Source organism: Bufo gargarizans, chromosome 11, assembly GCF_014858855.1.
Source record: "Bufo gargarizans isolate SCDJY-AF-19 chromosome 11, ASM1485885v1, whole genome shotgun sequence".
NCBI classification, from domain to species: Eukaryota; Metazoa; Chordata; class Amphibia; order Anura; family Bufonidae; genus Bufo; species Bufo gargarizans.
In genome coordinates this window covers 98,840,550-98,862,703 of record NC_058090.1, presented here as the reverse complement: position 1 = coordinate 98,862,703, position 22,154 = coordinate 98,840,550, and positions in this window count along the sequence as shown.

Here is a 22,154-nt window from a genome sequence, read left to right as displayed (position 1 = left end):
AGTGATGAGTGGCAGGGGCAATATTCGAATGCGTGATATTACACGAATATTTGGGTGAATATTCGTCAGAGATTCGCAAATTCGTGATCTCCGGTCATTATTTTCTTGATTGTGAAAATCGGCAATTGGAAAATTTGCGATAAAAATTTGCGATAAAAATTTGTGATAAAAATTAGCGTTTAGAATATTCGCAATCAACACTATGGATCACGTGACTCTTTCCTCGGTCTTTAATATTTATGTGCAGCTTGAAATTCAGAGTTTAGTTTGTTTTTAAACCAAGAAAACCTGGAGAAGAACAGACAGAGGAGACCTTGTCAGGAGACGGACACTGCCGGCAGACTTCAGATGTGAGCTGATCACAGCTGATCCATAATCTGGGCCTGCTGAGAGGAAGACATCTATAGGGAAAGAGAAAATACCATCAGTATGTGTTCTAGCAGCTAGAAAACGAAGGAAACTAAGGGTTAATCAACCCTGCGTACTCAGTAAGGAGGCAGATAACAGTACTTTGCAAAGGGTTAACCCCTGCGTACCTGCGAGCTCCAGCAGACAGTCAGGACAGCAGGGCAATAAGACTTGAGACAAGCGGCGGCCATACTTACTCTGACAGGCAGAGGGTTGAGCTTGAATCTGCCGGGGAGATTTACTCCTCACTTCCTGTCACATGACCGCTGGACTTCCATGTCGGGCCTTCATGTACTACCTATCACTAGTCAGACCACACATGGAGGACTGTGTACAGTTCTGGGCTCCTGTGAACAAGGCAGACATAGCAGAGCTGGAGAGGGTCCAGAGGAGGGCAACTAAAGTAATAACTGGAATAGGGCAACTACAGGACCCTGAAAGATTATCAAAATTAGGGTTATTCACTTTAGAAAAAAGACGACTGAGGGGAGATCTAATTACTATGTATAAATATATCAGGGGTCAGTACAGAGATCTCTCCCATCAGCTATTTATCCCCAGGACTGTGACGAGGGGACATCCTCTGCGTCTGGAGGAAAGAAGGTTTGTACACAAACATAGAAGAGGACTCTTTACGGTAAGAGCAGTGAGACTATGGAGCTCTCTGCCTGAGGAGGTGGTGATGGTGAGTACAATAAAGGAATTCAAGAGGGGCCTGGATGTATTTCTGGAGCGTAATAATATTACAGGCTATAGCTACTAGAGAGGGGTCGGGGATCCAGGGAGTTATTCTCATTGCCAGATTGGAGTCGGAAAGGAATTTTTTTTCCCCCGAAATTGAGGAAAATTGGTTTCTACCTCACAGGGGTCTTCCTCTAGATAAACGTACAGGATAACTGGACGGACAGATGTCTTTGATTTAGCCTTATAAATTATGGGGAACTGTATAGTATAGCACATGTTAGGCTTAGATACACCAGCTCAGCAGATAGTATCAGCACATGCTAGGCTTAGATACTCCAGCTTAATAAACAGTATCACACATGCTAGGCTTAGATACGCCGACTGAGTAGGCAGTATCATAGATGCTAGGCTTAGATACACCGGCTCAGTAGGCAGTATCATAGATGCTAGGCTTAGATACACCGGCTCAGTAGGCAGTATCGCACATGCTAGGCTTAGATACACCGGCTTAGTAGGCAGTATCACACATACTAGGCTTAGATACACCGACTGAGTAGGCAGTATCACACATGCTAGGCTTAGATACACCGGCTCAGTAGGCAGTATCGCACATGCTAGGCTTAGATACACCGACTGAGTAGGCAGTATCACACGTGCTAGGCTTAGATACACCGGCTTAGTAGGCAGTATCACACATGCTAGGCTTAGATACACCGACTGAGTAGGCAGTATCACACATGCTAGGCTTAGATACACCGGCTCAGTAGGCAGTATCACACATGCTAGGCTTAGATACACCGACTGAGTAGGCAGTATCACACGTGCTAGGCTTAGATACACCGGCTTAGTAGGCAGTATCACAAATGCTAGGCTTAGATACACTGGCTCAGTAGGCAGTATCACACATGCTAGGCTTAGATACACCGGCTCAGTAGGCAGTATCACACATGCTAGGCTTAGATACACCGGCTCAGTAGGCAGTATCACACATGCTAGGCTTAGATACACCGACTGAGTAGGCAGTATCACACATGCTAGGCTTAGATACACCGGCTCAGTAGCTCAGTGTCGGAGGTTTAGAAGATGAGAAGGCAGCGGTACCCTCTATGAATGGCCGCCTGTACTAGCGATTTCTGAAGTGTCAAGGTGACAGTGGGATTATGTGGTACCCAGCGGATCTACCGTCTTTTCTCTCCCAGACGCGCACACAGTCCAGACCGTATCCCCCGCCGCAGCCAGCCCTATCTGTGCTATTTCAGGCTGCAGCCCTTAAATTATTTAGTAATATCTATTAAAAATCTCAGGCTGTGCCCTGGGACATCGACTTCCTCGCCTCTGCTGAAAACAAGTTGTCTGATCCCATCTGTGATCCGGGAGGACAGGTCCTGGCGGCGGCGGCTTACAGCGCGTACACATTTATCTGCTTTATCCACTGACAATCTGTTAATGGAAGACACAGAGAGGCCGGGGAAAATCTATATTACTAGTGCAGGGAGCAAACAGGGGTGTCACCCAGAGCAGCCAATCACAGCGCAGCTCTCATTTCTGTAAGGCTACTTGGAAGATGAAAGCCGGAATATTATTGGCTACTGTGGGCAACATTTTCTATAACGTGACTGACAACTTGTAGTATCTTAACCTGTGGAGATAGATAGATAGATATGAGATAGATAGGAGATAGATAGGAGATAGATAGATAGATATGAGATAGATAGATATGAGATAGATAGATAGATATGAGATAGATAGATAGATATGAGATAGATAGATAGATAGATAGATAGGAGATAGATATGAGATAGATAGATAGATATGAGATAGATATGAGATAGATAGATATGAGATAGATAGATAGATAGATAGATAGATATGAGATAGATAGATAGCTAGATAGATAGATAGATATGAGATAGATAGATAGATAGATAGATATGAGATAGATAGATATGAGATAGATAGATATGAGATAGATAGATAGATAGATAGATAGATAGATAGATATGAGATAGATAGATAGATAGATATGAGATAGATAGATATGAGATAGATAGATAGATAATTGGATAAATTCTCCTTTCAGGATAAATGGTCGGTTTATTCGATCACTTTCAGTCTCCTTCTCTGTGAGTCCTCCTGGCGGGCAGTAGATGTCTGACACTGATGAGCCTGTCCTCCTGGCGGGCAGTAGATGGCTGACACTGACGAGCCCCGTCCTCCTGGCGGGCAGTAGATGGCTGACACTGATGAGCCTGTCCTCCTGGCGGGCAGTAGATGGCTGACACTGACGAGCCCCGTCCTCCTGGCGGGCAGTAGATGGCTGACACTGATGAGCCCCGTCCTCCTGGCGGGCAGTAGATGTCTGACACTGATGAGCCTGTCCTCCTGGCGGGCAGTAGATGGCTGACACTGACGAGCCCCGTCCTCCTGGCGGGCAGTAGATGGCTGACACTGATGAGCCCCGTCCTCCTGGCGGGCAGTAGATGGCTGACACTGACGAGCCCCGTCCTCCTGGCGGGCAGTAGATGGCTGACACCGACGAGCCCCGTCCTCCTGGCGGGCAGTAAATGGCTTACACCGATGAGCCTGTCCTCCTGGTGGGCAGTAGATGGCTGACACTGATGAGCCTGTCCTCCTGGCGGGCAGTAGATGGCTGACACTGATGAGCCTGTCCTCCTGGCGGGCAGTAGATGGCTGACACTGATGAGCCCCGTCCTCCTGGCGGGCAGTAGATGGCTGACACTGATGAGCCTGTCCTCCTGGCGGGCAGTAGATGGCTGACACTGACGAGCCCCGTCCTCCTGGCGGGCAGTAGATGTCTGACACTGATGAGCCTGTCCTCCTGGCGGGCAGTAGATGGCTGACACTGATAAGCCCGTTCTCCTGGCGGGCAGTAGATGGTTGACACCGACAAGCCCCGTCCTTTTGGCGGGCAGTAGATGGCTGACACCGACGAGCCCCGTCCTCCTGGCGGGCAGTAGATGGCTGACACTGACGAGCCCCGTCCTCCTGGCGGGCAGTAGATGTCTGACACTGATGAGCCTGTCCTCCTGGCGGGCAGTAGATGGCTGACACTGACGAGCCCCGTCCTCCTGGCGGGCAGTAGATGGCTGACACTGAGAGCCCCGTCCTCCTGGCGGGCAGTAGATGGCTGACACTGAGAGCCCCGTCCTCCTGGCGGGCAGTAGATGGCTGACACCGATGAGCCTGTCCTCCTGGCGGGCAGTAGATGGCTGACACTGATGAGCCTGTCCTCCTGGCGGGCAGTAGATGGCTGACACTGATGAGCCTGTCCTCCTGGCGGGCAGTAGATGTCTGACTCTGACGAGCCCCATCCTCCTGGCGGGCAGTAGATGGCTGACACTGACGAGCCCCGTCCTCCTGGCGGGCAGTAGATGGCTGACACCGACGAGCCCCGTCCTCCTGGCGGGCAGTAGATGGCTGACACCGACGAGCCCCGTCCTCCTGGCGGGCAGTAGATGGCTGACACCGACGAACCCCGTCCTCCTGGCGGGCAGTAGATGGCTGACACTGACGAACCCCGTCCTCCTGGCGGGCAGTAGATGGCTGACACTGACGAGCCCGTCCTCCTGGCGGGCAGTAGATGGCTGACACTGACGAGCCCGTCCTCCTGGCGGGCAGTAGATGGCTGACACTGACGAGCCCCGTCCTCCTGGCGGGCAGTAGATGGCTGAGACTGACGAGCCCCGTCCTCCTGGCGGGCAGTAGATGGCTGACACTGAGAGCCTGTCCACCTGGTGGGCAGTAGATGGCTGACACTGACGAGCCCCGTCCTCCTGGTGGGCAGTAGATGGCTGACACCGACGAGCCCCGTCCTCCTGGCGGGCAGTAGATGGCTGACACTGACGAGCCCCGTCCTCCTGATCTCCTCCCGCCGGCTCACACCGCCAGTCTACTTATTGGGCCGGGAGTCAGGGTTAAACCATGTTAAACTCTTGAATCTAGCAGTAAAGGACGGTATTATGAGCAGTTCCCCAAGGAACGGAGCTGCGTCTGGAGACTAGCGCAATCACAGCCATGGAAGCTTGTTAGATGTTCAACTTTCAGCCTTCGCCGATGATCAAGGGAGGCTGGGTGCCCTTTAAAATGTGGGACGCGGCTGAATCCGGCAGAGATAAAAGACGTATTTTCTGAGCACCGCGGATCTTTGATGTCGAGAAAAAAAAGACATTATTCCTGGTTTATATCATAAGAAAATGGAGTGAGGAGAACGTTCCTGAGAAATGGGTTCACTTCGGGGGGGACCTGGGTGTAAAACCGCGGATGAAAGCCAGCCGAGGGATAAAACAGGGCCGCACCGGTAATTGGGTCGAGCGGATTGTCCTCATTTCCATCTGGGACGGTTGCGTCTCTCCCCGGTATTTCAGCAGATGAAATAATAGGGGACATTCATTAGGACGGCGCTGATGGCGAGGAACCGGTTTGATGATCTCGTTACCGGCGCAGTTCTGACCAATGAACTGTCCCAACATTTTCCTTATAGCGGTAGATTACAGAATACAAGATGACAACGTTATAACATAATGGTTCTCAACTGCCCCCAACCTTCCAGAGCTGGATTTGAAATTCTGCAAGCTTCGGAGCTCTAATTTCTCATTTCCTGCTTGTTCAGTATCTCCAAAGAGTTTACATATATACCACATACTGCACAGCCATCTAATATAGAAGACCTAACTGTCTACCTGTGTTGTATGTGCTCAGTGACACTCCAGAGCTGCACTCACTATTCTGCTAGATAGGTAATGTGACTCAACCTGTAGAATAGTGAGTGCAGCTCTGGAGTATAATACAGGATGTAACTCAGGATCAGTACAGGGTAAGTAATGTATGTACACAGTGACTGCACCAGCAGAATAGTGAGTGCAGCTCTGGAGTATAATACAGGATGTAACTCCGGATCAGTACAGGATAAGTAATGTATGTACACAGTGACTGCACCAGCAGAATAGTGAGTGCAGCTCTGGAGTATAATGCAGGATGTAACTCAGGATCAGTACAGGATAAGTAATGTATGTACACAGTGACTGCACCAGCAGAATAGTGAGTGCAGCTCTGGAGTATAATACAGGATGTAACTCAGGATCAGTACAGGATAAGTAATGTATGTACACAGTGACTGCACCAGCAGAATAGTGAGTGCAGCTCTGGAGTATAATACAGGATGTAACTCAGGAGCAGTACAGGATAAGTAATGTATGTACACAGTGACTGCACCAGCAGAATAGTGAGTGCAGCTCTGGAGTATAATACAGGATGTAACTCAGGAGCAGTACAGGATAAGTAATGTATGTACACGGTGACTGCACCAGCAGAATAGTGAGTGCAGCTCTGGAGTATAATACAGGATGTAACTCAGGATCAGTACAGGATAAGTAATGTATGTACACAGTGACTGCACCAGCAGAATAGTGAGTGCAGCTCTGGAGTATAATGCAGGATGTAACTCAGGATCAGTACAGGATAAGTAATGTATGTACACAGTGACTGCACCAGCAGAATAGTGAGTGCAGCTCTGGAGTGTAATACAGGATGTAACTCTGGATCAGTACAGGATAAGTAATGTATGTACACAGTGACTGCACCAGCAGAATAGTGAGTGCAGCTCTGGAGTATAATACAGGATGTAACTCAGGATCAGTACAGGATAAGTAGTGTATGTACACGGTGAGTGGTGGCTCCATCTCTCCAGGCTGTGGTGGAAATGTGGTGTTCTCCCTGGAGGACCAGAGGGTGGTGATCAGCCATTACCCAGGTTGTCACCTACAGACAAAGGCCCGCACTTCGGGGGTTCTATATTAGGAGCTGAGATGTCGGCACCCTAACATTAGGCCCATAGAACGTGGCCGCGTCCCCTCCCCGCTGTCTCGCTCCGCCGCTGGTGATGAGATGATAACAATATCATTTGTTACACTCTGAACCCTCTTTTTTTCCCGTCTTAAATTAATGAGCATAAGGTTGTCAGGGGCTGCCATGGTAACGGGCGGTTGCCAGGGAACCCATAGCAAGGCTTTGCCTGCGGCGTGTAATGAGGGGTCATATTAACTAACGGAGAGATGGCGGCGGATGGGGGGGGATAGAAGTATGATGCCCGCATAAAGAGTTTAACCCCTTTAATGCTGGGCAGGTAAGAAGAGTCGGTCTGTCAGTACAGGATAGTGAGAAGTGGGAGATCGCAGCCCCTGGCTGGAAGGAGCAGGGTGTCACAGCAGCACAGAGTATTTGAGGGAGAGTCAGGAATGTGGCGCTATTGCTTTCCTATAGATCTAGTTCATTCATCTATATAACGGTCCTGCCAGAGGACGGGTCCGTCACCTTCATCAGGCCCCTTTCTGTGTCTTATGACCTCCTCCCCCACCTTGGGGCTCCGCAGCTGGTTCCTGTGGTGACAGATGTGACCGGCAGTTAAACCTCACCCAGAAGACACAGAGATGATTGCCACCTGCGTGGAGGTGCAGCCGCCGCGTCTCAGCACGGAGTCAGCGTGGACTGAATGCTTACCATTAGAGCACTTGCCATCAGTGAGTGGTGATGTCACTGCTTATCACCAATGAGTTGTGATGTCACTGCTTACCAGTGAGTTGTGATGTCATCGCTTGTCATCAGTGAGCTGTGATGTCACCGCTTATCATTAGTGAGCTGTGATGTCACCGCTTATCATTAGTGAGCTGTGATGTCACTGCTTATCACCAGTGAGTGATGTCACCGCTTATCATTAGTGAGCTGTGATGTCACTGCTTATCACCAGTGAGTTGTGATGTCACCCCTTATCATCAGTGAGCTGTGATGTCACCGCTTATCACAACAATAAACATTTGTAATGCGCTTTTCTCACGCGGGACAGCAGCGGGTTGTGATGTCACTATCTGATCGGCCCGATTGGCCAAAGTGGGTGGTTTTTCAGATTTATAGGACCTGGAGGAAGCCACATGGCCCATGCAGATGTTGGTTTTGCCCTCTTGCCATGGCGCAGGAGAGCGGGGGTGCTCTCCATTGTGCTCCCCGCGTTCATTTTTAACATACATTTTTTAACGTAAATTTGTTTTCCCTTAGTCCTAACAGCAGCACAAGTGGGGAGTTCTCCCCTGTGAAACTAGTAGGACAGGTGGAATTTTTTATGACAAAAAATTTCCTACCAAGCAATAATTAAATAATTAGTAGAAAACCCACCCCTATAAAGGGCAGACTGCCCATACTTCAGTGCTTTATAACAAGTAGAAACAAGACAAGGGTGGGAAATTTGTGTGCTGCTGATAGGACTAAGGGAAAACAAATTTACGTTAAAAATTAACACTTCCCTTACGTCCTAACCAGCAGCACAAGTGGGGACCTAGCAAGCAACACAACAAATTGGGAGGGCATTTTCACAGGTACATAATACAGTCCCCTTTTTTTTTTTTTTTATGAGAGGGCAGCAGACAGAATGGTACGTCCGAATGCTACACCCTTCGAGCGCCTAGAGTCTAGGCGATAATGTCTGACAAAAGTGCTTCTCTAAGGGTTCAAAGGGGGGAGAGGATAGCCCCTTTAGAACAATGGATAGATCCCATTCAGGGATAGTGTCATGGAACCATGAACCAGACGTACAACAAGAGATAAGTGGAAAATAAGAAGGTTTTATTGAAGAGCAAGCCGTAAGCAAAGTCCGAACGGATGGCTAAACCGAAGCAGGGTCTTGCGGAGACAGAGGTCAGGAACCAGAAGGGTAGTCAGACGAAGCCAGGAACAGGAACCAACGGGGTAGTCAGACGAAGCCGGAATCAGGAACCAACGGGGTAGTCAGACGAAGCCGGAATCAGGAACCAACGGGGTAGTCAGACGAGGCCAGGATCAGGAACCAGAAGCAGCAGCAGTCTTGGAAGCATGTGAACACAGGAGGACCAAGCAAGGAACTGAAGCCACAGACCTCCTATATATATGAGCTGGGCATCCAGCTCCTCCCAGTGGGAAGGAGGAGCCGCAGGGTGGGAGGCTACAAGAAAACCCAGAAACCAAGATGGCCGCCAGCACATGTCAAACGAAGGGAACAGCAAGGAGGTAAGACCATGACAGTACCTCCCCCTCAAGGGCCCCTCCTCCGCGGAGTAAGGAACGGTTTCTGAGGGAAGCGTGCGTGGAAGGCTCGGAGCAAAGCAGGAGCATGGACATCTGCGGAGGGAACCCAGGAACGCTCCTCTGGACCATAACCACGCCAATGGACCAAAAACTGCACCCGGCCGCGGACCAGGCGTGAGTCCAGGATATTGCTCACCTCATACTCCTCACGATTGCCCACTTGGACCGGACGAGGCCGAGGAATCGAGGAAGTGAAACGATTACACACCAGTGGCTTCAACAGGGAGACATGAAACACGTTGGAGATCCGCATGCCAGGAGGAAGCGCAAGGGCATAGGCTACCGGGTTTACCCTGCGAAGCACTCGGAAGGGACCAACAAAGCGAGGCGCCAGCTTGGGAGTGGGCACTCGAAGGTTGAGGTTGCGGGTGGACAACCATACGCGGTCTCCGACCTGGTAGGAAGGAGCGGGCGCTCGTCTGCGATCAGCCTGGAGTTTCTGGCGCTGCGCAGAGACCTCAAGGGACCTCTGGATCTGTACCCAAGAAGCACGTAGGACGGAAAGGTGATCCTCCACAGCCGGAATATCCTGGGGAGAGAATACCTCCGGTAACACGGCAGGTTGGAACCCATAATTGGCCATGAAGGGAGACGTCCCAGAGGAAGAGTTCACCGCCGTGTTCCTGGCAAACTCAGCCCAAGGCAGGAGGTCAACCCAATTGTCTTGGTGATCGGAGACATAGCAACGAAGGAATTGCTCCAAGGCCTGATTGGATCGTTCTGCGGCCCCATTGGACTGAGGGTGGTAGGCCGAGGAGAAAGAGAGATGAATCCCCAACTGGGAGCAAAAGGCGCGCCAGAACCTGGACACAAACTGACTCCCCCGATCCGACACAATCTCCTTGGGCAAACCGTGCAACCGGAAGACCTCCCTGGCAAAAATCGAGGCCAACTCTTGTGCAGAGGGTAACTTCTTGAGAGGAACACAGTGGCACATTTTGGAAAACCGATCCACAATCATGAGAATGACCGTATGGCCTCGGGATGCAGGGAGGTCCACAATGAAATCCATCCCCAGGTGTGACCATGGACGCTCCCCGGTGGCTATGGGTTGCAAAAGGCCCAACGGAAGGTGCCGAGGGGACTTACTCTGGGCACAAACGGAGCATGCCGCTACATATGCGGCGATGTCGGAACGTAGAGAAGGCCACCAGAACAGACGTGAAACCGCCCAGGACAGCTGATTCTTTCCAGGGTGCCCCGCGGCCTTGGAGTTATGGTAGGTTCGCAACAACCGAGTGCGCAACTCCTCAGGCACAAAACATCTGCCGTTGGGTCTCCCAGAGGGAGCACCAGATTGAGCCGCCAAAATCTGCTCACCCAGAGGAGAAGTCAGGCTGGTGCGAATAGCGGCCAGGATCTGATTCGGGGGTATGACCGTAGTCGGAATCGACTCCTCCCCGGACAGCTCGGAGTACTGCCGTGATAAGGCATCCGCTCTGATGTTCTTGGAGCCGGGTAGGTAGGAGACCACGTAATTAAAACGTGACAAGAACAGAGCCCATCTGGCCTGACGTGGTGTCAATCTCTTGGCCTCAGAGAGGTAGGTCAGATTCTTGTGGTCCGTCAGGATGAGAACCGGAACCACCGAGCCCTCGAGCAAGTGCCTCCATTCTTTAAGGGCCTGCACGATGGCCAATAACTCCCTGTCACCAATCTGATAGTTGCACTCCGCGGAAGACAGTTTCCGGGAGTAAAACCCACAAGGAAGCAGAGGACCCTCTGGTGTTCTACGCTGAGACAGGAGGGCGCCTACTCCCGTCTCAGACGCGTCCACCTCGAGGACAAAAGGCAACCCAGGGTTGGGATGCGACAGAATCGGAGCCGACACAAAGGCGGACTTTAGAGCCTCAAAAGCTCGGATGGCCTCGAGCGGCCAGACCTGAGGATTACTGCCCTTCCTGGTCAGATCCGTGAGAGGCTTGGCTAGCATGGAAAAGTCCCTGATGAACTTCCGATAATAATTGGCGAAGCCCAAAAAGCGCTGCAGGGCACGAAGCCCACTGGGCTGGGGCCACTGTAAGACAGCCGAAACCTTCTCAGGATCCATGGAGAACCCCTCAGCGGAAATGATGTAACCTAAGAAGGTTACCTGGGATCGGTGAAATTCGCATTTCTCAAGCTTACCGAACAGCTTGTTCTCTCGTAAGCGTTGCAACACTCGTCTGACATCCAGAATGTGGGCCTCCATGGATGCAGAATATACCAAGATGTCATCCAAATAGACCACCACACACTGCTGCAACAGGTCACGGAAAACATCGTTGATGAATTCCTGGAAGACTGCGGGCGCATTGCACAACCCAAAGGGCATAACCAAGGATTCATAATGACCGGTCCTGGTGTTAAACGCGGTCTTCCACTCATCGCCCGCCTTGATCCTTACCAGGTTATATGCCGCCCTCAGGTCGAGTTTGGTAAAGACCGTGGCCCCTTTGAGGCGATCGAACAGCTCGGAAATCAAGGGTATCGGGTAAGCGTTCTTGATCGTGATGCGATTGAGGCCCCTGTAATCGATGCAAGGCCTCAACTCGCCGCCCTTCTTTTTCACAAAGAAAAATCCAGCCCCTGCCGGGGACGAGGATTTGCGAATGTGTCCGCGTGAAAGCGCCTCCCTCACGTACTCCTCCATGGCCTCATTCTCCGCTACCGACAGTGGATAGACTTTGCCACGAGGAGGAACGGCACCGGATTGTAACTCTATGGCACAATCGTATGGGCGGTGCGGAGGTAGGGCAACCGCGCGCACCTTATCGAATACATCCCGGTACTCTTCGTATTCAGGAGGCAACAGAGAGTCCGAGGAAGTACACAGCAACTTGACAGGCCCATGGATGCAACTAGCCCCACACTGCGGTGACCACGAGAGGATCTCGACCGATCTCCAATCGAAAGTCGGATTATGCTTCTGGAGCCAGGGGTACCCCAAGACCATCGAGTAGTGTGGAGACGAAATAACCTGGAGACAGACCGACTCTCTGTGAACGGCACCAATGGCTATCCCCACTGGAAGGGTCTCATGAGTCACGTGTGGCGGCAGAAGGGGTCTGCCGTCTATCGCCTCAAGAGCCAGTGGGGAACCTCGAGGCTGCAGAGGAATGGAATTGGCAGCAACGAACACTCTATCAATGAACAAACCACCAGCACCAGAGTCCACCAACGCCTGGGTCGTCACCGAGCCCCCGACCCAGGAGAGGACAACCGTGATCAGTGGTTTGTCAACACGGGAAACCGGGGACGAGGAGACTCCACCCAAGATCTGCCCCCGACAGGACCTCAGGTGCGAGCGTTCTCCCGGACGGTTCGGACATGCCAACCGAAAATGCCCACCGAGACCACAGTACATGCATCGGCCCTCGCGTCTCCGGAGTACCCTCTCCCCCTCAGACAGGCGAGCAAACCCCCGCTGCATGGGTTCACCCCCAGACAAGTCATCCCCAGGAGGCGTGGGAGGAGAGGGAGGCACGGGTGGGACAGCAAACGTAGGCGCCAATCTGTTAGGAGACCTCCGCAGGCTCTCCTTAAAGGAAGGTCTCTCCCTGAGTCTGGTGTCAATCAAAATCAGGAAAGAAATAAGAGACTCGAGCTCCACTGGTAGGTCCTTAGCTGCAACCTCATCCTTCAAGGCATCCGAGAGACCATGAGAGAAAGCAGCGACCAGAGCCTCATTATTCCAGCCCACCTCTGCTGCCAGGGTACGAAACTCAATGGCGTATTCAGCTACGGATCGTGAACCCTGTCTGATGGACATAAGGAGCTTCGCAGCAGAGGCAGCACGAGCCGGCACATCGAATACCTTCCGAAGAGAAGCAACAAAACCGGAAAACTCGGCAACCACCGGATTGTTGTTCTCCCATAAAGGGCTGGCCCAGGCCAAGGCCTTGTCCGAGAGCAGCGAGATCAAGAAGCCCACCCTTGATCTCTCAGTAGGAAAGGCATGTGGCAGCAACTCGAAGTAAATGCCCACCTGGTTAAGGAAACCTCGGCACTGAGTTGGCTCTCCCCCAAAGCGCTGTGGAAGGGGGGCAGAACCGGTCATACCCTGAAACACCACAGGCGCAGCAACAGGTGTCAGGGTAGACTCTGGCACAACAACCGGAGCGGCAGTAGGAGCGGGCCCAGGAGCGACAACCGACCCATCGGCAACGGAAGCTAAATGAGCCGTGCGTTCAAGCAGGGTTTGCAACGCCACAGCGAACCGACCCAACAGGTGATCCTGCTGATCAAGTCTGGCAACCAGCGTAGGTAGCGAGGGTGGCCCTGTACCGTCAGAATTCATGGCTTGGTCCTAATGTCATGGAACCATGAACCAGACGTACAACAAGAGATAAGTGGAAAATAAGAAGGTTTTATTGAAGAGCAAGCCGTAAGCAAAGTCCGAACGGATGGCTAAACCGAAGCAGGGTCTTGCGGAGACAGAGGTCAGGAACCAGAAGGGTAGTCAGACGAAGCCAGGAACAGGAACCAACGGGGTAGTCAGACGAAGCCGGAATCAGGAACCAACGGGGTAGTCAGACGAAGCCGGAATCAGGAACCAACGGGGTAGTCAGACGAGGCCAGGATCAGGAACCAGAAGCAGCAGCAGTCTTGGAAGCATGTGAACACAGGAGGACCAAGCAAGGAACTGAAGCCACAGACCTCCTATATATATGAGCTGGGCATCCAGCTCCTCCCAGTGGGAAGGAGGAGCCGCAGGGTGGGAGGCTACAAGAAAACCCAGAAACCAAGATGGCCGCCAGCACATGTCAAACGAAGGGAACAGCAAGGAGGTAAGACCATGACAGATAGGTCTCAGGATTCTAGGTTTTAATCTTTTGGCTCCTTTGAGGAACCTCCTGAGTAGGGGGTCTTGAGATAATGGTCTGCCTAAAGAGGCAGAGAGAGCACTGATGTGGATTCTGAGAGTAGACGGGCTTAGACCCTTGTCCAGGCCGTCCTGCAGGAATTGTAAAATAGCTGAAAGAGGAGGATCTGAGAGTACTACCTCTTTAACAGCATACCACTGAAGAAAGATCTTGTGAATTCTTGAGTACGCCTTGTTTGTAGACTCCGCACGGGAGTGTGAAATAGTTCTCAAGACCTCCGCAGAAAGCCCTCTAGCTTCTAGTAGGGACCTATCAATCTCCAGGCTGTCAGATTGAGTTTCCTCAGATCTAGGCAGGGACCTGTGTCCTGATACACTAGGTCCTGCAATAGGGGAAGTCTCCAATATGTGCCATGACTCATCTTCATGAGCTGGGTGAACCAAGACCTCTTCGGCCAAAACGGTATTATTGCAATAACCGGGGTCTGGTCTTGTTTGATCTTCGTCAATACCCTTGGTATCATGTAAAGTGGAGGGAATATGTATGCCAGCCTGAACCTCCATGGAATGGACAGAGCGTCTATCGCCACAGGGTTGTCCTCGTAGAGGGAGCAGAACTTGTCCACCTTCGTGTTCAACCGGGTCGCCATTAAGTCGATCTCTGGAGTGCCCCACTGTAGAGTGATCTGGGAGAAGATGTGTCTGTTCAGTGACCATTCGCCTGGAGCGGGTAGACCCCGGCTGAGTCGATCCGTAACTACAGACGTGGACAAAATTGTTGGTACCCTTTGGTCAATGAAAGAAAAAGTCACAATGGTCACAGAAATAACTTTAATCTGACAAAAGTAATAATAAATTAAAATTCTATAAATGTTAACCAATGAAAGTCAGACATTGTTTTTCAACCATGCTTCAACAGAATTATGTAAAAAAATAAACTCATGAAACAGGCATGGACAAAAATGATGGTACCCCTAGAAAACACAGAACATAATGTGACCAAAGGGACATGTTAATTCAAGGTGTGTCCACTAATTAGCATCACAGGTGTCTACAACCTTGTAATCAGCCATTGGGCCTATATATATGGCTCCAGGTAATCACTGTGTTGTTTGGTGATATGGTGTGTACCACACTCGACATGGACCAGAGGAAGCAAAGGAAAGAGCTGTCTCAAGAGATCAGAAAGAAAATTATAGACAAGCATGTTAAAGGTAAAGGCTATAAGACCATCTCCAAGCAACTAGATGTTCCTGTGAGTACAGTTGCACATATTATTCATAAGTTTAAGATCCATGGGACTGTAGCCAACCTCCCTGGACGTGGCCGCAGGAGGAAAATTGATGACAAATCTAAGAGACGGATAATCCGAATGGTAACAAAAGAGCCTAGAAAGACTTCTAAAGAGATTCAAGGTGAACTTCATGCTCAAGGAACATCAGTGTCAGATCGCACCATCCGTCGTTGTTTGAGCCAAAGTGGACTACATGGGAGACGACCAAGGAGGACACCATTGTTGAAAACGAATCATAAAAAAGCAAGACTGGAATATGCCAAACTACATGTTGACAAGCCACAAAGCTTCTGGGAGAATGTCCTGTGGACAGATGAGACAAAAATCGAAGTTTTTGCCAAGGCACATCAGCTGTATGTTCACAGACGAAAAAATGAAGCATATCAAGAAAAGAACACTGTCCCTACTGTGAAACATGGAGGAGGCTCTGTTATGTTCTGGGGCTGCTTTGCTGCGTCTGGCACAGGGTGTCTTGAATCTGTGCAGGGTACAATGAAATCTCAAGACTATCAAGGAATTCTAGAGAGAAATGTACTAGCCAGTGTCAGAAAGCTTGGTCTCAGTCGCAGGTCATGGGTCTTGCAACAGGACAATGACCCAAAACACACCGCTAAAAACACCCAAGAATGGCTAAGAGGAAAAAATTGGACTATTCTAAAGTGGCCTTCTATGAGCCCTGACCTCAATCCTATTGAGCATCTTTGGAAGGAGCTGAAACATGCAGTCTGGAAAAGGCACCCTTCAAACCGGACACAACTGGAGCAGTTTGCTCATGAGGAGTGGGCCAAAATACCTGCTGAGAGGTGCAGATGTCTCATTGACAGTTACAGGAAGCGTTTGATTGCAGTGATTGCCTCAAAAGGTTGCGCAACAAAATATTAAGTTAGGGGTACCATCATTTTTGTCCATGCCTGTTTCATGAGTTTATTTTTTTACATAATTCTGTTGAAGCATGGTTGAAAAACAATGTCTGACTTTCATTGGTTAACATTTATAGAATTTTAATTTATTATTACTTTTGTCAGATTAAAGTTATTTCTGTGACCATTGTGACTTTTTCTTTCATTGACCAAAGGGTACCAACAATTTTGTCCACGTCTGTATGTTGAGATCTCCTCTGATGTGAACCGCGGAAAGGTGGGATAGACTAAGCTCTGCCCAAGAGAGAATTAGAGCAACTTCCTGGAGAAGAGGTTCAGATCTCGTACCTCCCTGTCTGTTGACGTAAGCGACCACAGTCGTGCTGTCCGAACGGACTCTCACCGCCTTTCCGCGGATGAGAGGAGCAAAGTGATAAAGAGCTAGACGTACAGCTCTTAGTTCTCTCATATTGGACGAGAGAAGCCTCTCCTGTGGAGTCCAGATACCTTGTACTGGACTGTCTTCCAGATGGGCGCCCCAACCTAGAAGGGAGGCGTCTGTGGTCAACGTGATCAAACGAGGTTGAATCAAGACCTCCCATCTGATAGGTTCCTCCACCATTTGAGTGAGGACCGGACTTTGACAGACAGGGAGTGAGTCTTGTCCAACTCCTTGGGGTTGTGGTTCCAGACTGCTAATGCTTCCTCTTGAAGTGGACGGCGGTGCCAAAGGGCCCAAGGAACTGCTTCTGCAGATGCTGACATATGGCCCAACATCTTCATGAGTATTTTGATGGACACTCGACGAGGTGCCATGAGAAACTGAGCGGCTCTTATGACTTGATCTTTCCTTTCTGGGGAGAGAGAGAGAGAGTGTGAGTGTCATTCTCTGAGAATCCACTATAAATCCCAGAAATACCCCAGAAGTGGAAGGCAGGATTTGAGACTTTTCCCAATTTATCAGCCAGCCTAACTGCTGGAGAGACTGAAGAGCCAGATGAAGATGGGTTTGAAGAATATCTAGAGAGGCGGCTTTTAAAAGCCAGTCGTCTAGATATGGCACGATTTCTAGCCCTTGAAGCCTGAGTTTGGCAACGACCGGAGCCACAACCTTGGTAAAGGTGTGGGGAGCGGAAGAGATGCCAAAGGGTAGAACAGCAAACTGGTAATGCTTTACCACACCCTTTATGGAGACCGCAACTTTCAGGAACTTTCGGTGGGTTGGATGAATAGGGACATGAAGATAAGCGTCCTTTAGATCTATAGTGACCATGAGGTCTCCGGGATTTAGGATATTGATTAAAGAGCGGATGGTCTCCATTCTGAAGCGCTTCTGCCTTATGAAGCGATTTAGATAGCGTAGATCTATTATCATGCGCCAGTCTCCGGAAGGCTTTGGGACTAGAAATATGGGGGAATACACCCCTCGCCCTCGTTCGTGGGAGGGAACCTCCTCTAGGGCTTTTTTGTGAAGATAAAAGGAGGACCGCGTCCTCCAGGATATTTTGTTTGATTTGGGGTAACAGTCGGGTTAACACAAATTTCTCCTGAGGGGGAGACACGAAATCTATTGTGTAACTGAACAAAATTATATTTAGGACCCACTGGTCCGGAATTTCTTGCAGCCAAGTCTGCTGAAAAAACTTAAACGACCTCCGACCGGAGGAACACTTGGAAGTTGTGTATCGCACGGAGGGTCTGGAAGGGAAGGGGGAAGGTAAGTGGGAGAGTCATAGGTCCGCCTTGCGTTCGCTGCCCCTACGACGACTGCGTCTGGAGGACGCCTGACGTCTCTGGGATCTCGAGAGGCCCTGAGGTCTTGTGTTTCTGGACCTACTGCGACCCCGAAAGGACTGTTGAGGGAGATTTTTCTCCTTTTTATCTGCCAAGCTCTCCATGAGCTTGTCTAGCTCAGAACCAAATAGCCTTCCTGGCTCATAGGGCAGGCCGCATAAGTTGAACTTAGAGGTGTTATCAGCGACCCATGGTCGTAACCAGAGGGGCCTACGGCTGGCAGAAGAAAGCGCCATACTTTTCGCAGCCAGCTTTAAATGCTGCGCAGAGGCGTCACATAGAAAATCTGCTCCTAACAGGAGGGTTTTAAATTGATCCAGAATGTCCATTCTGGCCGCTCCGGCCTCTAGGTCAGCCTGAATTCTTTGGATGCGGGAGCGTACAAAGTCCGCGGTCTCAGAAGAGGATATTGCCATGTCGACCTTCGGAGACGGTACCCAAAGGTCGGACTCCGATTCATGGAGGGGAACCATGAGTTTAAACCTCTTGTTGAGGACTGGACCCTTCTCCGGATGTTTCCATTCAGTAAGCATGAAACGCTTAAGGGTTTCCTCCACTTTGAAGGTTGTTAACCCCCTAGAGGTGGATGGCGGAGCTTCCCCTTGCTCAACATCACAATCCCTTGACCGGATGGAGCGTAAAAGCCTTTGAGTTTTTTCAGCTGGAAACAGGAACAGTGAGTCTTCGTCGTCCGAGGAAGAGGAAGAATTGTCGTCCACGGAGATTGCTTCCAGCATAGGCATGGAATCTGGAGATGATGCTCTTGATCTCTTGGAGGCGAGGGCGCTCTTAATTTCGGAAATAGAATTTCCCATAAAGTCCTTCATCCACCCAAACATGTCGCTTACAGTGGGTTGCAACGGAGGGGGACGACATAACGGACAACTATTGTACTCATAGGAGTACGGCATTGGCATCTCGCAGGAAGCGCAGACTAGATGTCTCTGCTTGTGGGCGGATTTCCCTCGCTGATCACCGTTAGCGGACGCCATCTAGAAAAAAACTTTTAAGTTTAGTAGTAGCAGCCACAGAACTGTAGCCTTAGCTCTCTGCTCAAGTAGTAGTAGTAGCCACAGAACTGTAGCCTTAGCTCTCTGCTCAGAAGAGGAAGTACTCCTCTTAATGTGGGCTTATATAGGTGGACTAGCTCCACCTCTGACCGTAGCTCCGCCCCCTCCCCCGATAACCCCGCCTTAACCTAACTTTTCCTGAACCCTCAGGAAAATTAGCTCTGGACAACATATATATAGTATGTTTGCTTAAATCGTGTAGTCCGCGCAGCTTATTTTGCAGAAAAGCCATCTACATCTGGTAAAACAAACCCGGCGTGAGCACCGGAAGTCGTCGATGACGCACTTCCGGTCGGCCGTGTAGCGGCGTGCAGCGGAGCCGGCAATGGAGATGCCGGCGGTCCACAGCCTTACCAACGGGGAGAGTGCCACTAGGCTCCGCCCCTGCAGCCTGGACTGCCGCTACCGAAGCAGTAGACGAATCGCGGACTACAAAAATTCCACCTGTCCTACTAGTTTCACAGGGGAGAAGTCCCCACTTGTGCTGCTGGTTAGGACGTAAGGGAATTGTATTTTTGCGCTCGGCCCTCATGGAGCAGACGATTTATCCCGGGGAATGTCTGACCAGTTCTGAGACTGATAAGGGGTTAATTTCTTTCTGTTGCAGCAAAATGCCATCACCTTCCCCAACACGAGTTTTCACACTTCCTCAGCAATGCAAGAAAAGGCTTCTGTCCTGCCATCTTGTCACTTGTCACCATGGCAACGGAGCTGGTAAACAACAGCAGGAGCCTGGTGGGGTCTGCGAAACGGGAAGGCCGAGATTTCTAAGAAAAAAACCTTCAATCTGTGCGTTCACAGGAGACTGGAGGTGACCAGAAAGTGTCCGTATACTGTGGGGGCAGGTTTACAGATAGATTTTATTAAAATATCAATTATATGGGGAAAAATATATAAGTTTATAATGTAAATCAACCTCCATAAGTGGTCATCACTGGATATGGGTGGCCCTGCTGTTCACATATGGGGGATTGTGGCTAATACTGGATACGGAGCAACCTGTTAACAGCACTATATATGGGTGGTCCTGCTGCTCATATATGGGGGCTTGTGGCGGATAGTGTATGTAGGCGGCCCTGCTGGTCATATATGGAAGCTTGTAGCTGATACTGTATATGGGTGGTCCTGCTGTTCACATATGGGGGCTTGTAGCTGATACTGGATATGGGTGGTCCTGCTGCTCATATATGGGGGCTTGTAGCTGATACTGGATATGGGTGGTCCTGCTGTTCACATATGGGGGCTTGTAGCTGATACTATATGTAGGAGGCCCTGCTGCTCATATATGGAAGCTTGTAGCTGATACTGGATATGGGTGGTCCTGCTGGTCATATATGGGGACTTAAGGCTGATACTGTATATGAGTGGTCCTGCTGGTCATGTATGGAAGCTTGTAGCTGATACTGGATATGGGTGGTCCTGCTGCTCATATATGGGGGCTTGTAGCTGATACTGGATATGGGTGGTCCTGCTGTTCACATATGGGGGCTTGTAGCTGATACTATATGTAGGAGGCCCTGCTGCTCATATATGGAAGCTTGTAGCTGATACTGGATATGGGTGGTCCTGCTGGTCATATATGGGGACTTAAGGCTGATACTGTATATGAGTGGTCCTGCTGGTCATGTATGGAAGCTTGTAGCTGATACTGGATATGGGTGGTCCTGCTGTTCACATATGGGGGCTTGTAGCTGATACTGTATGTAGGAGGCCCTGCTGCTCATATATGGGGACTTATGGCTGATACTGTATATGGGTGGTCCTGCTGCTCATATATGGGGGTTTATGGCTGATACTGTATATGGGTGGTCCTGCTGCTCATATATGGGGGCTTGTAGCTGATACTGTATATGGGTGGTCCTGCTGCTGATATATGTTTTCTTTTTGGGCTGATACTGGATATGGGTGGTCCTGCTGCTCATATATGGGGGCTTGTAGCTGATACTGTATATGGGTGGTCCTGCTGCTCATATATGGGGGCTTGTAGCTGATACTGTATATGGGTGGTCCTGCTGCTCATATATGTTTTCTTTTTGGGCTGATACTGGATATGGGTGGTCCTGCTGGTCATATATGTTGACTTGTAGCTGATACTGGATATGAGTGGTCCTGCTGCTCATATATGGGGGCTTGTAGCTGATACTGTATATGGGTGGTCCTGCTGCTCATATATGGGGGCTTGTAGCTGATACTGTATATGGGTGGTCCTGCTGCTCATACAGACGTGGACAAAATTGTTGGTACCCTTTGGTCAATGAAAGAAAAAGTCACAATGGTCACAGAAATAACTTTAATCTGACAAAAGTAATAATAAATTAAAATTCTATAAATGTTAACCAATGAAAGTCAGACATTGTTTTTCAACCATGCTTCAACAGAATTATGTAAAAAAATAAACTCATGAAACAGGCATGGACAAAAATGATGGTACCCCTAGAAAACACAGAACATAATGTGACCAAAGGGACATGTTAATTCAAGGTGTGTCCACTAATTAGCATCACAGGTGTCTACAACCTTGTAATCAGCCATTGGGCCTATATATATGGCTCCAGGTAATCACTGTGTTGTTTGGTGATATGGTGTGTACCACACTCGACATGGACCAGAGGAAGCAAAGGAAAGAGCTGTCTCAAGAGATCAGAAAGAAAATTATAGACAAGCATGTTAAAGGTAAAGGCTATAAGACCATCTCCAAGCAACTAGATGTTCCTGTGAGTACAGTTGCACATATTATTCATAAGTTTAAGATCCATGGGACTGTAGCCAACCTCCCTGGACGTGGCCGCAGGAGGAAAATTGATGACAAATCTAAGAGACGGATAATCCGAATGGTAACAAAAGAGCCTAGAAAGACTTCTAAAGAGATTCAAGGTGAACTTCATGCTCAAGGAACATCAGTGTCAGATCGCACCATCCGTCGTTGTTTGAGCCAAAGTGGACTACATGGGAGACGACCAAGGAGGACACCATTGTTGAAAACGAATCATAAAAAAGCAAGACTGGAATATGCCAAACTACATGTTGACAAGCCACAAAGCTTCTGGGAGAATGTCCTGTGGACAGATGAGACAAAAATCGAAGTTTTTGCCAAGGCACATCAGCTGTAT